The 23,549-nt window shown below is 46.7% G+C and overlaps 1 protein-coding gene across 1 annotated transcript in view; it reads right to left on the reverse strand.

Moving 5' to 3' along the window:
• The window catches only part of Prkcb (protein kinase C beta), a 350,016-nt gene that overhangs the window by 144,884 nt on the left and 181,583 nt on the right, over nt 1-23,549 (reverse strand). The gene's annotated exons all lie outside the window — the stretch shown is intronic.

A 23,549-nucleotide genomic window follows, 5' to 3' on the forward strand; every position in this document is an offset into this window, starting at 1 on the left:
TCTTGTCTCCTCCATTTTGGACACTTTTGTAGATGTTTGCCATCCATGCAACCATCCATGGGGGGGCTATATCCATCCATTGCCCTCTGTGGCCCCCTTTCATCTTGGAACCCCTCCTTCACAGCTCCTCCTCCAGTGACTACACTCTAAAAACCAGCAACACTCATTCCCCAACCAGCAACACTCAGAGACTCCACAGTGATGCCTCTGTCATCCATGAGGACATGTTAAAGGGCCCAAGCTTTGGTCCATAGTTTCCTTCCCACTCCTCCGCTTCCCTGTTTCCTCAAGCGCCCAGTATCCTAGCCCGTAAAGCTCTCGGCCATTGAACCACCATGACGTCATCTTCATCACAGCTTACCATTTACTAATTTGGTAGGCATCCTCTAACCCCTGAAGCAGACCCATGCCCCACGGTCCTAACGAGACTGCTCTCCTAACTCTAGGCTCTCTATCACCTGCCTCTTGCAATGGCTTCCTCCTCCACAGCTGTGCCTGTGACTTCTGCACATAGCCTCTCAGCTCTCTTTCCACAGCAGCATCTCTGGACCCATAGGCCCTCCCTGCCTCACGTGTATCATCTCATATGTGACCCCAAACATCTCAGTCTCCATCTGGACAAAAGCAAAAGCCCCATCCTTTCCCTTGAGTGAGCTCCTCAGTCTTTTTGTCCTGATTGGGTATCGCGTTCACCACCGCACACCACCCTGAGCCAGGAATCTCAGGTAATCCGTCACCTCTCTGTCTCTCTCCTGGTCCTATAGATCGATTTATTCTCATCCTTCCATTTCTGTTGTCATTGCCTTAATTCAAGTTTGCTCCATCTCATCCATCCTACTGAGATCAATAGTTCCTCGATGGGTCTCTAAATCTCCTGTCTCTTGAATGCCCAATCCTTCTTTTTAATTGTCACCCATGGTATCCAGATCAGGCCATTACCATGCCTGCACAATATCTGAAGCCCGCAGGAGGTCTGAGAAGGGCTGTCTGTGATCTACCACCTTTCAGTCTTCACTGCTACTCTACGGTTCAAACACTGCCAGAAACCCAATGCACCTGTATGCCCCTGGGCTGTCTTCATTCAGCCTGACAACCCACCTGTTCCATCTATTGAATCGTGTATTGAATAAACATTTACTGTACAGCTGTATGTATCAGTTATAATTTACACTCATGTATATGGATGTTTAAAAGAAGCAGGGAGATCCTTGTCCTCCATCCCGTGGAGAATAGCAAACAAGAATCACAGTAAAGAACTGACCATGCAGCAGAGATTGATGGGGAGAGTTTCTCTAGACTTTCCTGGGGTTTCTTTACGAGGGTGACATTTAGTCTCAACCCATGAACAGCAAATAGTAGATGATGAGGCATCAGGGAGGGGAGGCTGGAGAGACTGCTCCGTGGTTAAAGCTCTTGCTGCACCAGCATGAAAGCCTCAGTTCAGATCCCTAGAGCTGAGCCCACATATATCTGCAATCCCCAATGGAAGACAGACAAATCCTCAGAAGCTCGTAGGACAGCCAGCCTGGTGCTCCCAGTGACAAACAGGAGACCCTGTTTCAAATAAGATAGAAGGCAATATCTGACACCTGAGGCTGTCCTCCAGATAAATACTGTCTCTCTGCCTCTGTCTCTGTCTGAATGTCTGTCTCTCTCTCACACACACACATACACACACAGAGAGACAGAGTTAAAAAAAAAAAGAAGAAGAGCACCTGCAGCTGACATGGAGAATGGGTTTGAGGACTTGGGACTTCAGTTGAAAGACTGAGAAGTCTTAGAATAGGTGAAGCAGGGGAGTAGCGCTGTGGTTCGATTTACATTTTAGAGCAAGCCCTCCGGCTGGGCAGGAAGAGTGGATTTCAGAAAGCAGAAGCCCATGCAAGTTTCCATTCATCTTTCAAAGTATAAAAGAGACAAAGCAGCTCGCGGAGTCCCAGCAAGAGGCAGGCAGGCTTCCCACTAGTGTTAAGTTCCTCCCCATCCACAGTCCAGCAATGCCTTTGACTTTTGGGGGCCTTTCATGACCCTAAAGTTAGAAGTGACCTCTCCCATGTTGCTGGCATCCTCCTGTCCCCAGTGTGCTCACTGTTCTCTCAGCAGGTTTGTGAACCAGTGTGTGGAGAGTCATACTCACACCATGAACCCTCATGATGTGGGGGGGGGGGGGGAAGAGCCTCCCACACTGAAAGGATTTGAAAAACAACCAAATGAATAAAGGCAGAAGGGAGGTCTGCACTCTCAGGAAAGCTGGACATGACCAACATAGGATAGGAGTTAGTCACACTCAAGTCCCTCTGACCCCAGCATACTAAGAGTTTGAGTGCAAGAATTTACCTCTCTGAGGTTGCATTATTTCCTTTTGTTAAACTAGAAAAAGCCATAAACATGGGATAGGAATCACCTCAGGTCACCATGGGGTTCTAAAAAACCAAGAAGCTCTAGCATTTCTTCCTGTTACCAAGTGTGCTGGCTGGAGAAAGGCAAGGTTGGCACAAGCCAATACACAGAGCTGGGACTACTGAATAGTTATGGACGAGATGCTGCCCTTTAAGAAACTTTTTATTATTATTTTGTATGTATGAATGTTTGAATGTACGCATGTGCACCACATGCCTGCTGCCTGTGAAGGCCGGAAGAAGATGACAGATTCCACAGAGCTAGAATTAGACACAGCTGTCAGCTGCCACTGGGTGCTGGGAACCAAACCCAGGTCCTCTGTAAGAGTGGTGAATGTTCTTAACTACTGAGCCATAACTCCAGCCCCATTCTTGTTTAAATTCAGCAAGTATTTGTTGAGTACTGACTAGAGACACAAGGCAGCCAGCACCTCCATCTCTTTCTACAGTAAACACTCTAGAGACATAATCTGTTGATAGGATTGGGCTGGGGCTGCGGCTGGCCAATGCACCCCATGCCCAAGACTCACCAATGACAAAGTTACAGAAATAAGCCTTCGCATTGACTTTCAGGCTCATGCCCCACTCAGGAGGCCCTCTCTAGAAACCCTTGTTGAAGAAACCTAGATATAAAAGCACCTTCATCTTATATTTGCCTGTCCATCATGTCTGGAAAAACCAGTGTAACAGAAAGTCCCCTAATCTGTCTCTTGAGATGAGATTGTACTAAGCCCAGTTAGTCTAACATCATGAATTGAAGAGACCTGGTAAACCACATCAGAGCGAAGAAGAACCCCATGGGAAACAGGTAGCTCCAAGGCAGAAGAGAAAATGGAAGCTGTATGTTTGCTTCAAGGCTGGAGGGAAAGTATACCTACCCCCCAAGGTGAAATCACCTCAGTTCCTACAGCTCAGTGTGGGCACATGGCTAATGGCCTAGGCTTTAGATTCAACAGAACAGGAATCAGACTCCAGTTATGCCCATGCACCAAGCCAAAATCACCATGGGTAAATTCATGAGTTGTTGGTTTGAATGAAAATGACTCCCATAAGCTCGGTTAGTGGCACTACTGGAAGATGTGGTCTTTTGGGAGTAGGTGTGACCTTGTTGGAGTAGGTGTGGTCTTATTAGAGGAAGTGTATCACAGGGGCTGGGCTTTGAGGTTTCAAACACTCAGGCCCGGCCCAGGGTCACTCTCTCTTCCAGCTGCCTGCCAATCTAGGCGTAGAACTCTCAGCTCCCTCTCCAATACCATGTCTTCCCAGCATGAGCCACTATGCTTCTCAACATGATGATAATGGACTGAAACTCTGAACTGTAAACCAGTCCCAATTAAATGTTTTGCTTTGTAAGAGTTGCTGTGGTCACGGTATCTCTTCCCAACAATGAAATCCTAACTAAGACAGTCAGTACAGCTCTCTGAGTATCAGTTTCCCCATCTATAAATGGAGAGAAAAACATCAGTACAGGTTAAAAAACAAAAAAACTAAGTGCTGTGCCCAGTACATACTGTGCTATACATGCTGGTTCCCATATGGCTTGAGTCTTGCAGCTCTAAGTAGAGACAATGCGGGAATGGAAAGAGGGTATATGTGTTCTCCCTCTCCCTCTCCCTCTCCCTCTCCCTCTCCCTCTCCCTCTCCCTCTCCCTCTCCCTCTCCCTCTCCCTCTCCCTCTCCCTCTCCCTCTCCCTCTCCCTCTCCCTCTCCCTCTCCCTCTCCCTCTCCCTCTCCCTCTCCCTCTCCCTCTCCCTCTCCCTCTCCCTCTCCCTCTCCCTCTCCCTCTCCCTCTCCCTCTCCCTCTCCCTCTCCCTCAGGTGAGAGAATGCTCTCTGTTAGGCACCTACTACCTTTGGCAACCCAGAACCTTGGTGTGTTCATTAGGGATAAAACAGGGGTTGGGGTTAGCTAGTCTCAGTAATAAGTCTCTGTAAGTGAGCAGTCTCAGACTGTAAGTATCAAGAGAGGAGGAAGAAGAGGAGGAGGAAGAAGAAGAGGAGGAGGAGGAAGCTACAGTTGCTAGTCTTTGCACACACTGACCAATCATCTGTAAACACTCATACTCAGACACCCCCCCCAAGAGAGCTTTGTCACCCTTCTTGAGCCTGGTCCATGTGGGTAAATGGCTTTGCCAATTTCCCATGGGTCCAGTGCCTTGGGGTCCTTGACGAGGGTTGCCCATGTCAACAACGCATTCACTCAGGACTTTGTCCACTCTGCTACCTACAGATTGACAGCTGATGCTGTGAAGTAAACTGTACTGTACCTGCCTCTACAAAACCAAGAAATAAGCTGAGGCTGAGGCTGGGTCCAGTGCTAAGAGCTTGCCTGGCACACACAAAGCCCTGAGTTCCAGCCTCAGCATCAGGCAGGGGGAAAAATGAAGAAAGAAAAATTCAAAGAAAGAAAGGAAAAGATGCCACAGGGTGCCCTTGGGGCCAGCCGGCTCTTTGTGATTAACCACAATTTCCTACAGACCAGTTCACTTTTCTTGCCCCAATTTGAAAGGCCTCTTAGATTGGGGTTTCTCAAGCTATAGGCAAAGACACTGGGCTAGACTGGAAGAAGAAGAAAAAAAATCAAAGGCTCATTGATCTTCAACCCGGGGCGCAGGCTCTTAGCTCTCCTCCCAAATCCCTGCAGAGACCGGTTCTCTGAGCTGAGGCAGGCACCCAGCAAGGGTCAGAGAAGGCAGCTGCCTGAGAGCCCAAATCCAGCCATCCACGACTGCCTCACGCAGCTCAGAGTGGGAGGAGGAGGCGCAGACAATAGCAGTCAGCTACCCTGCCTTCTCACCGCCTTCCCAGCCCTCCTCAGAGCCCAGCAGGCAGCTGATGATAACTCAGGCCATCTGACAGTGCATCGAAAGCTCACTGCCTCTCCGGCTTCCAATCACCAGGTGTCTGAAGGGGTTACACGAGCAGCCAGCTTCTGCCCTCATTAGGAGCTCTCGGGTGTCCAGAAAAGATGATTGTAAAGGGGATGTCAGGTTCATGTGCCAGGTGATAAGAAGGGATGGAGAGGCCCCCAGAGTTCAGACCTCCCGACCCGTGCCGATGAGGCTTCTCATTTACAATCCATTTGCATTGCATATTTAACAGGACTCCAGCCTACTCCTGGGGAGATCATCTTCATGCACAGAAGAAATTCTGCCATCGGGTTCGCTCGCTTGAATGATCCTGCGGGAGGAGAGCCGCCGAGCAGGTCTGAGCAACAGCATCTGCCCTCCAGGAAAACAAGACCTCAATCAGCCCAGAGTGATGCAGAGGGCCGCAGCAGACCACACTATCCCGGGGTAGACAACCAACTAAATAAAGCCGTGCTTACATCATGCAGAAGGCCAGACAGAGGGAAAATTCCAAAGGCTTTTCTTGTTTTTCCAAGAGACTGTGTAAGAAAGATCAGGCTAATTGTATGCAAGTCTTGTACGATGAATGTCAACCTGCGGCCGAATCACATAAATGAGCTGTCAGTGGCTTGGTCAGAACTCTCTGGAAGAAGAGAAGCCTTCCTCCCCAGTTCTCAGTGCAGTACTCGGTTTGGCTTGATTGATATGCACGCACCCTAGCTTGGCAAAGAGTTTTTAATTTTATGGTCCAAAAGCCACAGGGTCTCCACTATCCCTAAAGAATTAGAACACTGTCCAACAGTATAATTAAGTGCGAAGGTCTTTGTATTAAGAGAGACAGGAGGTCGAATCCCAGCTAACATGTACTGGCTCCGTAACCTTGACCAAGTCATTTAACCTCTATCACCTCGCCTTCCTGCCCTTGATTCCAGGATTCATGAGTACTCTGTGTGTGTGTGTGTGTGTGTGTGTGTGTGTGTGTGTGTGTGTGTGTGAGAGAGAGAGAGAGAGAGAGAGAGAGAGAGAGAGAGAGAAAGGGGGAGAGAGAAAGGGGGAGAGAGAGAGAGAAAGGGAGGAGAGAGAGAGGGAGGGGGAGAGAGAGAGAGTCTGTCACTATGAACTCTCACATAGCGTTCACCAGTCTGACTAGATTGGCTGGCCTGGAACCACAGCAATTCTCCTGCCTCTGCCTTCCCAGCATGGAGAGTGTAGGCATGCAGCTCCCCTGAGGGGCCGAACTCAGACCTCACACCTACACACAAGCATTTTAGTCGCTGAGCCATCTTGCTACCATTACTAAACCTTCTAACTTTCCATCCCCTCCTCTATCCTATGGGCGAGTCTATCTGTCCCTTGGAGGTTATATAATATTTCACCTGCTCCATGCCTAGTGCTTCTGCTGAATGGAAAGCCAAGACACACTGGTTGTCGTTGAGGAGAAAAGAAATGGAATGATAATTGCGCACCTTCGAGGAGTCGTAGGACCTACCAGAGACGCTTACTGTACTCGGAGGAAAAGAGCAATCTTTATAGCAGATGACAAAGCATTCTGCTGGGCTTTGCTCTCCCTGGCTGTACTACAGCGTCCCGCTGTGCCTCGGGCACGCAGAGTGCATCCACGCGCCAAGAGCGGCCATGCTGTGGGCTTTCCTAGGTGCTGTTCCTCTGCCCGACTGTGCTTCCTCTTTCACCTCCTGCAAGTCTTCAATCAAATGCCCCATCTTGTAGCTCATCCATCATACCTCAGCTAAACTGCCAGTTCTCCTCACCCTCCTTTCCGGCTTCCGTTTTCTCTGTAGTACTTCTGGCTTTCCCCTCGGTATCCGTGAGACCATCTGGATTCAGGAGTCCCATAGATACGCAAATCCACGGGCACTCCAGCTCTTTATATTAAAAGGCTGCAGTGTTCGCATGTAATGAATGCATATTCTCGAATTTATTATACTTTAGCAAACTTACTGTTTGTAGACTGGGTCTGTCTGTCCACATAGTCCAGGATGCCCCAGAGCTTATCATCCCCCTGCCTCAGCTTCCCAAGGTCTAAGATTACAGGTATGCACCACTATGCCCAGCTCAAATCTGTCTCTATACTTTCAGATCATCTCTATGTTACTTGCAATTTCCAGTGCAACATACATACTATGTCAATTGCTGTGCTACATTATCTGCATAATAATAACTAGAGAGGAACCCACACATGTTCCGTACAGGTGCGATTTCTCATAAATAGTTTTTTTAAAAAAAGCTGCTTGAGTCTAGGTGGGGGACCCAAGGACACCAGAAGGCTGTGTGTACTCTGCGTGTTGCTCTGCTCTATTATCTACAACAGTGACAATCTATAATCTAACCTGACCCACCACCTACCTTACTAAGCCAAGTTTTGTCAGCCACACGAAGCCACACCCATCCCTTCCCATACTGCCTGTAGCTACTGTGATATTATAATAACACAACTGTCTGTCAGAAACAGCAATAACAACAAATATTGACTGTCAAGTTGTAGACTAGAATGTAACTTCCTGTTCTCATGTGGACAGGACAAATTCCCAGTGATTAGGTCAGTGTCCAAGACCTGGAAGATGTTCAGTGGGAACTTTTTTTTTAAATGGATGTATTTATTTAATGTATATGAGTGCTCTATCTGCATATACACCTGCATGTCAGAATTGAGCATCAGATCCCAATATAGATCTGGTTAGGCGCCACCAGGTGGTTGCTGGGAGATGAGCTCAGGGCCTCCTAAGAGCGCAGACAAGGCTCTCAACCGCTGAGCTGCCTCTCCAGCCCACTCAGTGAGAACTTGCATTCAGTAGGGGAGCTAAGCATATTAGCAAACCTGTGCTGTAGATATGCTGGAGAGACAAAGTGGGGAAACACACGCAGGAACAAAGACAGTGATGTAGTGCCAGTGGGATTACAGAGGGACTCATCCAAAGAGCAGTGACCTTCTGAGTGTTTTCCCATGGTACAGTGACATGCGAGCCTCCGATGGAAACTGATATGCTCAACCTCAGCTAGCTGCAGCTCATGCCTGCTGATCAGAAACTCTGGGGGTGACTCTGATGCAAGGCCAAGTTTAAGAAGACTGTTTGTAGGGCAGGAGAGATAATAGCTCAGCAGTTAAATCCACTGGCTGTTTCTCAAGAAGAGCAGTGTTTGGTTCCCAGCACCCACACAGAGAGACTCACGACCACCTGTAACTCCAGTTCCAAAGGATCCAGCGCCCTCTTCTGGCTTTCTCGGGTACTGCATGCACATGGTACACATACATATAAGGTGGCAAGGACTCATATGCATAAAATTAAAACATGAAATAATAAAAAATAATCTTAAAAATGACTACTCAGGAGTGGAACTAGTGTTGGGGCAGGGGACATTGCTGACGTCATCAGGTCTTTGATACTGGGCTGTTTGTTTTTAAACTCTATCGTTATTTTATGAACCAATAAAAACTGTTTCTACAAATCATTCTGAGCAAACAGCTTGGCTCCATTTTGCTCCTGGGAGTGATTTTGAGTCTATAGCTAAGTCAGGTTTCTAGTCACTATAAAATGTAAATTGCTGTTTCTTGGAGCTGCACCCTACCCCAGTCACAGGGTCCATCAAAAACCAAGCCCTTGGAGGCACTTGCTCTCAGAAATGTTCCCTCCCACTGTTCCACGACCCATTTTCCTCAACTTCCTGGTCTCACTTCTGTAATCACACATACATGCAAATCCCTGAGCCTTTGGCTTTGCTCTATGAAAAGGACTTAAGAATTTGGCTCAGGGCTGGTGTCACAAATGCTGTCTCAGGGAAGACAGCCACTGTTTAGTCTCTGATGTGTACATAAAAAAAAAGGTTGCTTGAAACTGGCCATAATTTGGATTGGTGATTCTCTTCCTCACATCTGTGAGATTAACAACACCTTTAAGTTTCGGTATTTCAGAGTCTCTGACATCTTGAGACCTTGCTGGTGCTGGAGAAACTGCCCTTCCCAGGGTTGGTCATTTCTGTAATAAAAGACTGGCCTGTAAATGCACCTTTCCTATGAAAATCAAGTCATCTAAAACCACCACCACCTCCGCCGCTGCCGCCGCCGCCGCCACCACCACCCAGTTGAAGGACAATCTCTATACTCTAATATCATAATGCAGTCTGAGAATGGAGTTGTGTGAGATTTCTGGGCACTTGTAAGAAAACTCAAAGAAAACAAGGCTTGTGACTTCAATCTCTTAAAACATAGATTTTTTTTTTTTTTTTGGAACACGTTTTCATATTCCTCCCAGACGTAGCTGATAAGAATGAGTTTACTTCAGCTATTATGATGGCCTGTGTGGAAAAACGTTTTTGTCACGTGTGGGCTCTCCTTGGGATTGTGTACTTTACTTTTTAACCCCCAGAATATAAATTGTCTGATGCTCTGAATAAAGTTGGCTGTTGCACAAGACTTAATCTGCCTCATTTTCAGGCCCTGCTCTCCCAGGTTCAGGCTGCCTTTAGTTCAGTTCACCTAAATGATTCACGCCAGCCAATCTTAACCCTATTTCTCTGACCTCACCTATTCCTTTCCACAGAAACCACCCTGCAGATCCATGCCCATGTGCATGCGTGAGTGCGCATATGTATGTGCATGTATGTGTGTATGTGCATGCATGTGTGTGTGTGTGTGTGTTGTGATTTATAAGAGCTAGTCCTTATAAGGCTTCAGTCTGTAAAAACTGAAAGCCATTGAGCTAGGATATGGAAGGTGGTCCTCTCTCTGTCCTAGGCAAAATCTGAACTGCTCCCTTTTGGTCTGGGCTTCACGTTTGGTAGGTGGAGTGTTCTCTGGAAAGAGTGCTGGGTCAGTATGCAGGCAAGGAGAGTTGGCTGCTCAGGATGTTTGAAGTTGTAGGTTAGGGATGAACTAAGTTGAAGGAGCTGAGATGTCTCATGTGGGAACTAAAAGATCCCACAATACTACAGGTTGTCCTGGATAGTAAGAAATGGAGCTAGCGAACACTTCAGGAAAGTAATCCCAAATGTCTACTTTGCAACTGGCTTTCTTGAGCTCCTTGGTTTGCTGGGTTCTGGGTTTCACTGGTTGACCTTAGCTATAGTTTTTTCTCCAATGCCCTCCTCAGACTGTCCTACCCACAGTGCATTCAACTTCTACTATAATCCCCTCACCACACCTCTGTTCCACTGGATTAAGAGTGGCTCTTGGCTCTGAATGGTCTTCTAAAGCTCACCACTGGGGGTGATAAGGTGTTTCCCAGGATAACCTGACCCCTGTGAACAACACTTTATTTTAACATAACACTTTCTTTGGACACTAATGTGAACCTGGTGCATGCCCTTTGCCAGTGCTCTCTCTGTCTGTCTGTCTCTGTCCATTTGGTTCTCTCTCTCTCTCTTTCTCTCTCTCTCTCTCTCTCTCTCTCTCTCTCTGTGTGTGTATGTGTCTGTCTGTCTGTCTTTCCTCTTCTCTTTTCTTCCTCTTTTCCTCTTCCTCCTCCTCTTCTTCTCCCTCTCCTTTCCTCCCTCCTTCCCTTGCTTGATGTCCTCAGTTCTTGAAGCCTAAGATGTCTGAGAGCACCCAGGGAAGTGGGCAGGGGAATGGCTAAGGACCCGAGTCCTGGAGTCATGTCTGACTCCTGGGACTTGTATGCTAGAAGGGCCACTTGATAGCAGTGTGACTCTAAAGGAGGAACTGAACTCTCCACCCCACAATCACTCTGCCTGACAACTGAGTGTCCATCCTCACAGATGTAAGGTGAGGTAAGGATCTCGTGAGATAGTCTCTTTGAAGCACCTGATATTTAGGAAGTGCTGGTAAATGGTGGCCGAATGCACCACCAGGTCAGTGTTTTGAAGCAATAGGAATTGACCCCGGGTCTTTGAATGTCTCTGCTACCCAGATCTCAGTTCCCAGGTCAGGCAGAGGGAGCACTGCAGGCAGGACAGTCCCCAGCGTGTCTCACTTTCTCAAAGACTTGGTTTCAGGGTCATTAAGTTTTCCAACTATGCTAAAAAGAACTGTGATGAAACAAGCAGGCACTACCATTTCCTCAGGGTGTGGCCCCACCTCAGCCTTTTCCTGCTGGGCCCCCAGAGACTGGACTTCTGGCTCAGGAGACACATTCAGATCAGCCAGACTGGAGAGGGAGCTAAAGGCTCACTGTACAGAGGCCTTGGCTAACAGAAGAGTTAGTCAGAAAGGGCCTGAGGAGGCAGGCGAGTGAGGGCATGCTTACCATGCAGGCGTGAGGACCAGAGCCCAGATCCCCACACCCACATGAAGCTTGGGTGCTCTCTACCCAGCTCCTGCTGCATGGTGGGTGGGTGGGGCACACCCTGAGAACTTGCTGGAATATTCCAGGTCCAGCCAGAGAGGGCATCCTCCACCTAACTGTTCCTCAGTCCAGGGATTTACCCAGCCTCCTGGCCAGGACTTGACTAATAGAAGCCACCATTCTGCAGAAGGATAGGCTGATGTGAAGAGGAGGAACCCTTTCCACCTTTCAGTCCTGCAAACACTGGCTCTCACTCTCTCAAAGCAACAGGACTGACTTAGGGTAACCACAGGGAAAGAGGAGCCCTGGGAGTCAAAGTCCTGTGGAGAGCAGTGGGTCCCCGGCCCTCGTCTCTGCACAGTCAGAGCGGGAGGAGAGGAAGCAACAGCGAAAGTCATTGGGAGAACTAAGTCGGAAAGTGTTGGTCAAGTCCTTAGTATGAGCAGGGACGAGAAAGGGGAGCTCCTGGTAACGCCATACCATCACCACACCCCACAGGCTTGGTGTGCAGATGGTGTTCACGAGCTGTTACCTGGAGCTAAAAAATCCTTAGGTTCAACAATTAGCACCACGCACTCTTGACTGTGTGGCTGGGACACATTTTAACATCTCTCCCCTCCCCCTCTTGTCCTCCTCCCTATCCCTGTTTTCCTCATCTCTAAAATGGAGTGAGTGTTAGTGACTTCTTCACAGGGTTACCATAAGGATCCATGGGAAAGGTGCACTACCAAGACCGTGCGTGACCTGGCACTGATGTCAGCAAATGCTGGAGGAGACAGAGGGTGAACCCACCCAACCTACGGCCATTCTAAACCACACCTTCTTCCCTGCAGTTCCTAAGGCAGCCTGGCAGTGCGTAGAGCTGTCAGGTAGATGAGCATGAATCAAGCATTAGCCATGGTTCCCTCAACTTCTACCCCACTCCAATCCTGCCCCCTGTGACCCTCTACCTCACTCCCATCCTGCCTCCTGTGACCCTTGACCCCACTCCCATCCTGCCCCCTGTGACCCTTGACCCCACTCCCATCCTGCCTCTTTTGACCCTTGACCCCACTCCAATCCTGCCCCCTGTAACCCTTGACCCCACTCCCATCCTGCCCCCTGTGACCCTTGACCCTGCTCCCATCTTGCCCCCTGTGACCCTCGACCCTGCTCCCATCCTGCCCCTGTGACCCTCAACCCCGCTCCCATCCTGCCCCCTGAAGATAGCTTCCTGGACTGTCTCCACTGCAGTGTTCTCTCCCTATCTCTTCAACCCGACCCCAGCCACACCACAGCACTAGGCAAAAGCTGGGCACTGCATCACTAGGCTTAGCCACACCCACTCCAAACAGTTTCTGTGATAACCCTTCCCCTGGCCTCTGCCTCTGCTGTTGCCCTGCCTGTCACATTATTTTCTGGAAACTGCAACAAGCTCTCTTCCAAGCTTGCCATTGTAATCTTAGACAAATGCCACCACGTCTGCTAGTGGCAGGCCGGCCACGGGTCACACTCCTTTATTTCCTTACAGCCTGTCTCAGCGACGTGTGTTGTTTGTTTTGTGCTCATCTCTCATCATTAAGAAGAATGTAAGAGTCGTGGCTGTGCCTCCAGCCCTTTGCAAGAGGGCAGGGGATGAACATAGGAGGCACCTGACAAATGTTTGCTCAAGTGAGAGATCTAGCTTTCAAACCAAGGCTCGCCCCTAAAGCCGGGACTCTAAACCACAATGCTGCCACAACCCATCCATGAGAAAAGCCAGCCAGAAGCTGTGGCCTGGGCATCTCTCCTGGACAGACGAGAGTTCCCCGCAGGAGGTGGAGAGTGGGGCAAAGGGCACTAGAAGGCCCTGGTGACCCGGTACCAACTCAAGCCGGCAGCTCTTGCTGCATGAGGCTCAAGCCAAGACACATAAGAAGATGCAGAGCATAGCAAAGGGGGCTCTGGTCTCAAATCTTCACAACACCCGAGATGCTGTGACTGTGCGGGTGGAGGAACTTGTAGGCATCCTCCATACAAGGCATGGCCACCTGTGCCCAGCCCACATGGAAGCGGAGCGTGGGTACCGCCTGCCCCCTAGTGGCCAAGGACTCAAACTCTTCCTGCTTCCCCGGGCTTCTTAACCGGCAGCAGGTTGACTGGGATTTTTTAATGCAGGAATGTGCACAGGAATTTTGTTAGAATGTAGATATCGATTTGCAGGCTTGGAGTTGTACATGAGATTTCTGAATGTCTAACCAGTTCCCTGATGTTGCAACTGGTCTACAGAGCGACTAGGGTTCCCAGTGATTTCTGAAACCAAAATGGAAACTCTGAGGCATTAAGAAGTCAGAGGATTGAAATTGAAAGGTACTGTGGAGCCAGAGGTTTCTTTAAGCAAAATAATTTGGACTACAGGTGGGACTGGGTAGGGTGTGGTGATGACAAGGCTGCCGGAAAGAAGGCCACCAGCGTGCCTGAAAATCCAAAGAACACACCTAGCTCCTGAGATAGAGAGATGGACAATAGAAACTCAAAATTCCCAGGTAGGGCATAACCCTGGCTCTGCCCGGCCCACGCCACCCAGCATCCTGATCAAAGCCAGGAATGCACCATCCCTGAGTATGTCCACTCAGTTTTGGGGCCATTTATTAAAAACTTTTGTCCTATTTAAAGATTTTCCCCCATTTTACTGTTTTTTCTTTTCTCAAAAGGTATAAAAGTAAACAGGGGTAGTGGTGGTGCACACCAGTAATCCCAGCACTCGGGAGGCAGAGGCAGAAGGATCTCTGTGAGTTCACGGCCACAGAGATCCTCACAGAGTTCACGGTAGAGAGTTCACTGCTCTACAAAGTGAGTTTCAGAAGAGCTAGCGCTACACAGTGGGGAGACAGCTTCTCTGGGTGAGGATGCCTTCTCTACAAGCCTAAGTACCTAGGTTTGAATCCCCAACATCCATGTAAAAAGCTGGGTGTAGACACCTGTAACTCCCAGTGATATAAACTGATAGAGTCAGGATCATTGCCAGGGTTTGCTGGCTACCAGTCCAGCTCCAAATTCAGTAAAAGAAATTAGACCAAGAGTGATATGTCCTTGTCTGGTCTCCGTGCTTGCTCATGGATACACACGCATGTGTACACACACACTACACAATATGCACAGATATATACACATATATACATTAACCACACACATTATACACACACTTGCATGCATACACATGCACACATACATCATTTACATACACATATATCACATATACACACATACATATGCTTACAACACACATGTACATACACATACAACACACATATATACATATACCACAAAACACACGCACACATTCACACATGCTTGCATGCATATACATGCACACATACATCATCTACACATATATACATACATCACACACATATACACATGTACATACATTTACAGTACTCATATACATGTACATACAACACACACACATAAATGTGATATAATCGCAGTTCTTCAGGAGATGAGGCAGGGGGACCATGAGTTCAAGCTCAGACTGGATAACTTAAGCCTCTATCTCAAAATAAAGTTCTCAAAGGAAGGCTCAGGTACCCAGCATTGGTCTGGCATCACAAGACTCTGATTCAAGCCCCAGCAGCTATTGAAAGCGCAATGTACCTATTGCAACCTGAGAAACAAAAACATAAGAAGACACTCCCCTCTCCCAAAACCTCCACTCCTGATCCCCTGTGACCCCGAATCCGCAGCCCCATTCACATGCGTCCTCACCTTTATTCCCATGCTTATGAAACACGAAAACACACAGTTGTACACGGGAAGTATCTGCTGCACTTGCTTATTTAGTAGACAAGAGTTCATACCACATATTTTTGTGGAACCTAACCTTACATAACAGCTGTGGATGTTCCTCTAGGTCAACGGGTTCTTTTCAGAGGCAGCCAAGGAGCAAATAATCTAGGTTTCACAAACCATATGAACTCTGCCATTTGATAGGAAAAGAAAAAACCAGCAGCCAGAGACACCATGTAAATAAATATGATTGTAGTCTAATAAAATCTCATTATACAAACAAGCAGTGGGCTAGATTTGGCCCCAAGTCATAATTTGCTAACTTCTACAACAGATCAATAGCTGTAGCTGGGTTGGTATGTTTGTTTTTAATTATTTAGAATTTGTATTTCTTAAGTCGTATAAGTAGAAAAACACGATATAATTTTAAAGTATATGGCTTATAATTACATAACAATGAATTTTATAAACTGAGCACAACTGTATAACCAATTCCCGTTCAGAAGAGGACTAGCTCCACAGAAGCCTGTGTAGAGCCAACACGTCAGCAGCCGCCTGGCATCCCCAAAGATGGATTATTCCCTTCAAGCTGATTACTCTTTTCACCACAGTCAACAAACACGCTCGTTTTGTACCTGTTTCTCTGTGTGTTTATTTTAGTGGGACAGATTCCCAAGCAGGGAGTTTGAGACTCACCATACATACATGTATTTGAATGAACATTGCTAGAGACTCCTCCAGAGATGCTAAAAAGTCACAGCTTGGTAGTCGGGGCGGGGCTTCCCTTAGTGACTTTCCTCTGGAGGTTAGAAACAGTGGGTGTGCTGTCTTCTCTCAGGGTTGGGGACCTCGGGCCTGACCTTGGCTGTTCTCATAATGCCTGGGAGAACCAGGACAAGGACTGAGTTCAGCTTTCCTCGGTTCCTCGAGATTTTCAACATCCAAACACACCCACCTACAACTTCCGGGCTAGAAAAAGAAGCATTGGCTGGCCCTGGCCTGTGCAGTGTGCAGACCACCCTATAACACACTGATTGGCTATGCAGTACTGCAGAAGTGGAAAGGTCACATGACCCAGCTTCTTTATGCCAGCCAGTGACACTACACCCTGCTTATTTCAAGAGTATCTGCTCTCCAGCCAACGCACAGGAAGGTTCCCACGAGCCTGCTGCACTGCACTGTGAGCCCTTCACACAGCAACGGCTATGACACAGCCTGAGGGGTTTTAGGTTGTCAAGGGCTCCTTAGCTCCCAGACTCCCCAACAACACATGGGATAGTGAGGGCAGAACCCCACACGCACAACAGTATTTATTAGATCCTCAGTGATTTCTGTGATATCAATTGATCAGCCAATCATCAATCAATCAGTTGAGGAGGAATAGAAAGGGGCTATGGCAGAGTCAAAGGCAATTGTCAAAATTCAGCTACTGGACACTTCAGTTGTGTGTATAGGATAATATGCAAATTCTACTTCGAAGTTTAAAAGATCGATTCTGATTTTTGAATTGTTCATCTGATGGATTGTTTAGCAAGAATTGAGTAGATGTCTGTAATTTGCTTTGAAGTGTGCCAAAAATAAGACGGGTGGGCGGGTGGAAAGCAAGATGGATGGACACACGATCAGGCCGGTGTAGTCACAGCAATGAGGGGTGGATGCGTGGATGCTTGCTGTGAAACATGGCTGACAGAAACATCTCAGGATAAACCTGAGGGAAAACCAAACACCAGGAGAAGCTAAGCATCCTGATTCCTCGCCTGTCAAAGTGTCCCCATACCACACACTGACATGACAGTACAAGCAGAAAGTCCACGGCTTGAAACACTAACGACCTTGCATGAAAGAGGTGGTGCATAGACATGGTACATGAGACAGGTCCATCATCTGTGTGGGCCGCACCTTCAACACACCTCACTGGGTTTCCTCGGATATTCCAAAAGTTCTGATTCCACACTTTCCAGACACAGGGGATCTGGCCTGTCATGCACAAGGGGTGCACTCTTCCAGGACGGGGTCCTGTCCTGCTCTGTGAGGAGCCGTCCTTCCTCAGGGCCTCAGTGAGCCCAGCTGTGTGGCATGGCCCCTTCCTTACAGACAGTGCTGGGGTTTGTAGACTTCATCCTCACTGCGTGTGTGTGTGTGTGTGTGTGTGTGTGTGTGTGTGTACCTTTCAGGGGAGGGGAGGGTAGAAGGGACTGAGCTCAGAGTCTCACAAATACCAGGCAATTTTCTACTATTGAACTATTTCCTCAGCCCTCTTTCTGGATTATTTTTGAAAAATTACACTAATTACTCACAAGTGAGTGAGTGTGTGTGTGTATGTGTGTGTGTGCACACACGTACATAGGAGGAGTTATGGTCAGTTCTCTTCTTCCACCATGAAGATCCCAGGGATGTAATACTGGGGTCAAGCTCTCCAAGCCAAGTCCTTTTACTCATGGATCCATCTTGTCATGTGTGCAAGCCCCTCCCCCACCACACCCTAAGCCCTCCTTTTCCTTTCTATTTTAAGACATGCTCTCACTGAGTGACGCAGTCTGGCCTCGAATTCATCCTAAAGCCCAGTTAGGCCTTGAGTTTGTGACCCTCTGCCTCAGTCTCCCAGGCAACTGGAGTTATGAAGTGAGGCACCATGGCAAGCTTAAACTGGAACTTGTATTTAAAAGAGATCGCTTCAAGTTTCTCTCCATTTAGTTTGATGTTGGCTACCGGTTTGCTGTATATTGCTTTAATGATGTTTAGGTATGGGCCTTGAATTCCTGTTCTTTCCAAGACTTTTAGCATGAAAGGACGCTGAATTTTGTCAAATGTCTTTTCAGCATCTAATGAAATGATCATATGGTTTTTTTCTTTGAGTTTGTTTATGTAGTGGATAGCATTGATGGATTTCCTTATATTGAACCATCCCTGCATCCCTGGGATGAAGCTCACTTGATCATGGTGGATGATCATTTTGATGTGTTCTTGGATTCGGTTGGGAAGAATTTTATTGAGTATTTTTGCATCGATGTTCATAAGGGAAATTGGCCTAAAGTTCTCTTTCTTTGTTGGATCTTTGTGTGGTTTTGGTATTAGTGTAATTGTGGCTTTGTAGAACGAGTTAGGTAGTGTACCTTCTGTTTCTATTTTGTGGAACAGTTTGAAGAGTATTGGTGTTAGGTCTTCTTTGAAGGTCTGATAGATACACTGAAGGCATCTGGTCCTGTGCTGTTTTTGGTTGGGAGACTTTCTATGACCCTGTTATACCTCTCCTGGGCATATACCCAGAGAATTCCCCAGCATGTAATAAGGACACATGTTCCACTTTGTTCGTAGCAGCCCTATTTATAATAGCCAGAAGCTGGAAAGAACCCAGATATCCCTCAGTGGAGGAATGGATACAGAAAATGTGGTATATATACACAATGGAGTACTATTCAGCAATTAAAAACAATGAATTCATGAATTTTTTAGGCAAATGGTTGGAACTGGAAAATATCATCCTAAGCAAGGTAATGCAATCACAAAAAAATACACATGGAATGCAATCATTGATAAGTGGATATTAATTAGCCCTGGAACTCTGAATAATGAAGATACAATTAGCATATCAAATGATTCCCATGAAGAAGGAAGAGGGCCCTAATCCTGGAAAGGCTTGATCCAGCATTGTAGGGGAGTACCAGGACAGAGAAAAGGGAGGGGGAAAGATAGGAGAATAGATGGAGAGAAGAGGACTTATGAGACATATGGGGAGGGGAACTGGGAAAGGAGAAAGCTTTTGGATTGTAAACAAAGAATATAGAAAATAAAAATATATAATAAAAAAATATATATAGCCTTTTATAAAAAAAAAAAAAGAGAGAGATCAAACCTCTGTGGAGAGGTGGTTTTGTAGTCAGAGACTGCCCCCTTGTGGTCCTGAGCTGCCAGTTCACATCTTTTTTTTCTTTTTCTTTTTCTTTTTCTTTTTCTTTTTCTTTTTCTTTTTCTTTTTCTTTTTCTTTTTCTTTTTCTTTCTCTTTTTCTTAATAAAGTATTGAAGCCAATGTTTGGCTGGGTAATATTTTGTAACATTAGCCCAAATGGATTCTCCTACACCACATCCCCCATATCCCGCTCCTGTTTCAAACAAGTAGTCAGCTAAAGGAAGTACATACTGGAAGTACTGAGCAAAACAGAAACACAGCTCGCAGGTTCACTCTGACTCTGCGCTCAAATACCCACAAGCTTAAGAGGTTTGAGGAGCGGCACACATTAAAGAGTGGGATTTGCAGACACAGTGCCTGGAGAACATATGAGCTGACATCAGTTTTAACTTGGCAGAGTGATGGAGAATCTGCCTGTGTGGCAGACAGAGAAGGCTGAGAAAGATGCTCTAGCAACCCCAGGAACTGGCAAGGCCTTGGGTTGTGACATCTGTCCAGAAAAAGAGATCTAGCCTATCTCCTGTTGTAATAGTAAATTCTAGATTGAGCGAAAATAGTGGACACGCGATAGCTACGTTAATGGTGGGGAGAGCAAGGGGCCCTGTCAAGTCTATACTCTGATAGCATAGGGAGGAAACCACACTCAGGAAGTGATAGCACCACCCCAAATTCCTTCACTGCATGCCTCCTCACTGCATGCTTCCTTCTGTCCTCCTGCAACGGACTTGCATAGTACGTGCTCAGGAAAACTAGCTCACAATAATTTTCCCATGCCTTTGCCCCACAGAGATAACTGTCATACTGTAAGAGACTTAGCCCAGTCATGGCTTCCACCAGGAACTTCGAGCCCCTTCTGAAGTCCCCATGGAGCCCTCACAAGACCAATCTGTGCCTAGCTTCCCTGATAGCCTATGAGATCTTTCAAGGCAAAGGTCACAGGTCACATTTCATTCACTATAGGAACCAATCTGGTACTTGGGTCCTTCATGGACGGATGGACGGATGGATGGATGGACTACTTCTCCACCTCCAGCCACACCCCTCAGGTACAGCACATACCCAGGGATGAGCTCAGGTCTGGGGTCTCGTCCTGCCATCTTGACATTAGTAGGAAGACGCCTTCATGGGAAAGGACCCCAGAGCTTTGCTTGTTTGTTTTACTCTTTGCATCTTGCCAAGAGTCCTCACATTAACAAATACTTTGTCTCCAGCATTTCTTCAAACGCTAACGCCATCTTCCAGGAGACTCCAGCATCTACTTCCTTTTCCCTGAGAGTGCTTTTAAAACCTTTTTAGAGCCTGGCGTGTAAGTAGACGTGTAGGCCCTTGGCTTCTTAATGATGCTCATCAAGAACTTTTGTCTCCTTAAGGTCCTTCTTCTGATATGTGGATATTGTGTCTTAGGATGGAGTAAAGGGGTCAGTACCCTGGAAATACACAAGTCTGCCTGGAAGATATTTTAGTCTAGGAATTTCTGTCCAGTACAATCACTGCCCGATAGTAAAAACACTAGAGTTCCTAAGGGATGCATCAACAATTCGTTGTTTTTTTTTTCTTAGAACAGCCCCAAGTCTAAGAGAATATAATCATAGATAGAAACCTAACTCATAGTTTAAAATGTATGGCTGTGAAGACAGGAAGACTATAGGTTTGAGACAGCCCGGGCTGTACATAGTGAGACCCTGTGTCAAAAAAAAACTACAGCTATTAACATAGACTGGGGAAGGGTTCATGAAGTCCAGTCCAGGCTAAGAGCTTCAACTTCTGGGCTTAGGAAAACGCTTTTGGAACAGGACCATGGCTGAGTGGGCATTAAGACCAACAACTGACAAATGGGGCCTCACGAAACTAAAAGGTCTCTGTACGGCAAAGGACGCTGTCGTTTGAGAAAAGAAACAGCCTACATAAGCAGAAAAGTCTTTGACAGCTATATACCATGTGTGTGTGTGTGTGTGTGTGTGTGTGTATACACATATATAAAATAAAACAGAAATTTTTCAAAAAAGGAAATACAAATGGCTGAGAAATATTTTTTTTAATTCAACATCTTTACCAGTCAGGGAAATGTAAATTAAAACTACTTTGTGATTTTATCTTTCCTAACTCAAAATGGATAAGTTTTTATTTTTTTTTATGAAAAAAGACAACAAATGTTGGGAAGGGAGACAGTTACTCATTGATGGTGGAAGCACAAACTGGTCCAGACACACTGGAAATCAGTGTGGAGGTTCCTCAAAATGCTAGGGAATAGATCTACTTTGCAGCCCAGCTATGCTGCTCTTAGGCACACACACACACACACACACACACACACACACACAAAGGACTCTGCATCTTACTGGGGATCCCTGCTTATCCATGGACACTGCTACTCTAGTCAAAACAGCCAGAGAATGGGAGCAGCCTAGAATGGATCATGAAATACGGCACGTGTGCACAATGGAACGTTTATTCAATAAGTTAGATGACCATGTGTGTGCATGGTTCTGTAAAGAAAGAAATGAAGTTCTTAACTTCACAGGTACATGGATAGATACAGAATCAGTCATTCTGATTGCCGTAACGCTGACCCAGAAAGACAAACAGAACATGCTCTACCTCACATGTGGATGCCATCTTCGAGTCTTTAGACATGTGGGCTTGAACTGGAGTACCCATAGAAGGCGGGGGACTAGTGAGGGCTCTGGGGAGGCGTTCAAGAGAAAGGCAGGTGATATGGAGGGAGAAGGGGAGTAACACAACGGGAAGGATTCAATGGGATGGAGAGCCTGGCAAAGAGGGGAGCGGGGAGAAGGACAGCTAACACTGAAGGCATGGGAAAGCCCCGTGGAAGCTTACAGCCGTAGTCCCCTCCCAAACTATACATAGATACATATAGGAATGGAGTTTAAATTGAGCTACCCTATAATAGGGAAACAATGCTTCTCCGTAATACCATAGACTATCAAATGAAAAGCCTAGGGACAGATGTGGGATATTTCTTTTTGAGTTCTTGGTCTCGTGTCCTTCAAATATTACAGGCTAGTGTCATGCTTCTTGGTTACCATTTGGAATGTCACGGTAAGAACCTACTGCCAAAAACCTCACATATTTGAGTCATAGGACATGGAGAAATCATCTCTGCTAGCTGTGTTCACAGTGCTGAAAGGTCCGATGCATCCTCCTGGAGGAGAAAGACAATCCACAGTCTTCCCCAGCTGTGAATACTGCAAGCTACAATAACAAGCAGCTGGGGGGGGGGTATGGCCCCAGTGCAGTCATGGTACAGTGTTATGGGAGTGGCCAACTACTTTCTTGTTGGAGTTAAGGCCTGCTCCTAAGATAGCACTCATGCCTGATACCATTAACTGGCCCAAGGACCTGTGGCTGACTAAGTCATAGGGGAGAACTTAATTCTGCCAAATAGAAATAGTGATAAACTGATTTCTATTTACCTTAATATGAAGTTATTAGTACATCTTTCAAGCCTTATTAGAGAAGTTACTTTTACAATAATGTGGTGGATTGAATATGCTCGGGCAAAGAATTGGTGCTATTTGGAGATGTGGCCTTGTTGGAGGAAGTGTGTCACTGCAGGCATGGGCTTTGAGACCCTCATCCTAGCTGCCTGAGAGGCAGTCTTCCACTAGCAGCCTTCAGATGAAGATGTAGAACTCACCGCTCCTCCTGCACCATGCCTGCCTGGATGCTGCCATGCTCCCACCTTGATGACAATGGACTGAATCTCTGAACCTGTAAGCCAGCCCCAATTAAATCTTGCCCTTATAAGAGTTGTCTTGGTCATGGTGTCTGTTCACAACAGTAAAATCCTAACTAACAAATACAGAGACCCAAGACTGGTCAACATGCAAAGAATAAGAGACTGTGGAGTGCTTGGATCTAAATAATGTCTATATAATAGTCCCTTCCCCCAGAACACAGGGATCATTGCAGATGAGGGGAGAAAAGCTGTGAGATCTAAAAAGTATTGGACATCTGCATCAAAATAGTGTAAGAATGACATATGATTATATGCACAGGATCAAGTCAGCCAAAATCCCAGCATGGAAGGCAGACAGAAAGGCTTATGAAACTCCGTCTCAGGCTGAAGTGTTACTGGCAATTGATGGCTCTGGTGGAGGGACAGTCATTTTTCTTCAGGGAGGTGGCCCTACAGCCATAAGAATCCAGGCAGCACTAAGAAGACCCAGTGGTTTCTTTTCATTTATTTCTTAATAGTACCTAAAGTTTGGAGGAAAAAGAGGTGGGAGAGGGGTGGATTTAATCTAAATGCATTATATGCATAGATGAAATCCTCAGATCTAAAAAGATGTGGCTGTTCTTAATGCAAATCACCACTTCCTATACTAACCTAAAATTTAAATTTAGAAAGAATACAGCCATGATGTAT

This window comes from Apodemus sylvaticus, chromosome 1, assembly GCF_947179515.1.
Source record: "Apodemus sylvaticus chromosome 1, mApoSyl1.1, whole genome shotgun sequence".
Lineage (NCBI taxonomy): Eukaryota > Metazoa > Chordata > Mammalia > Rodentia > Muridae > Apodemus > Apodemus sylvaticus.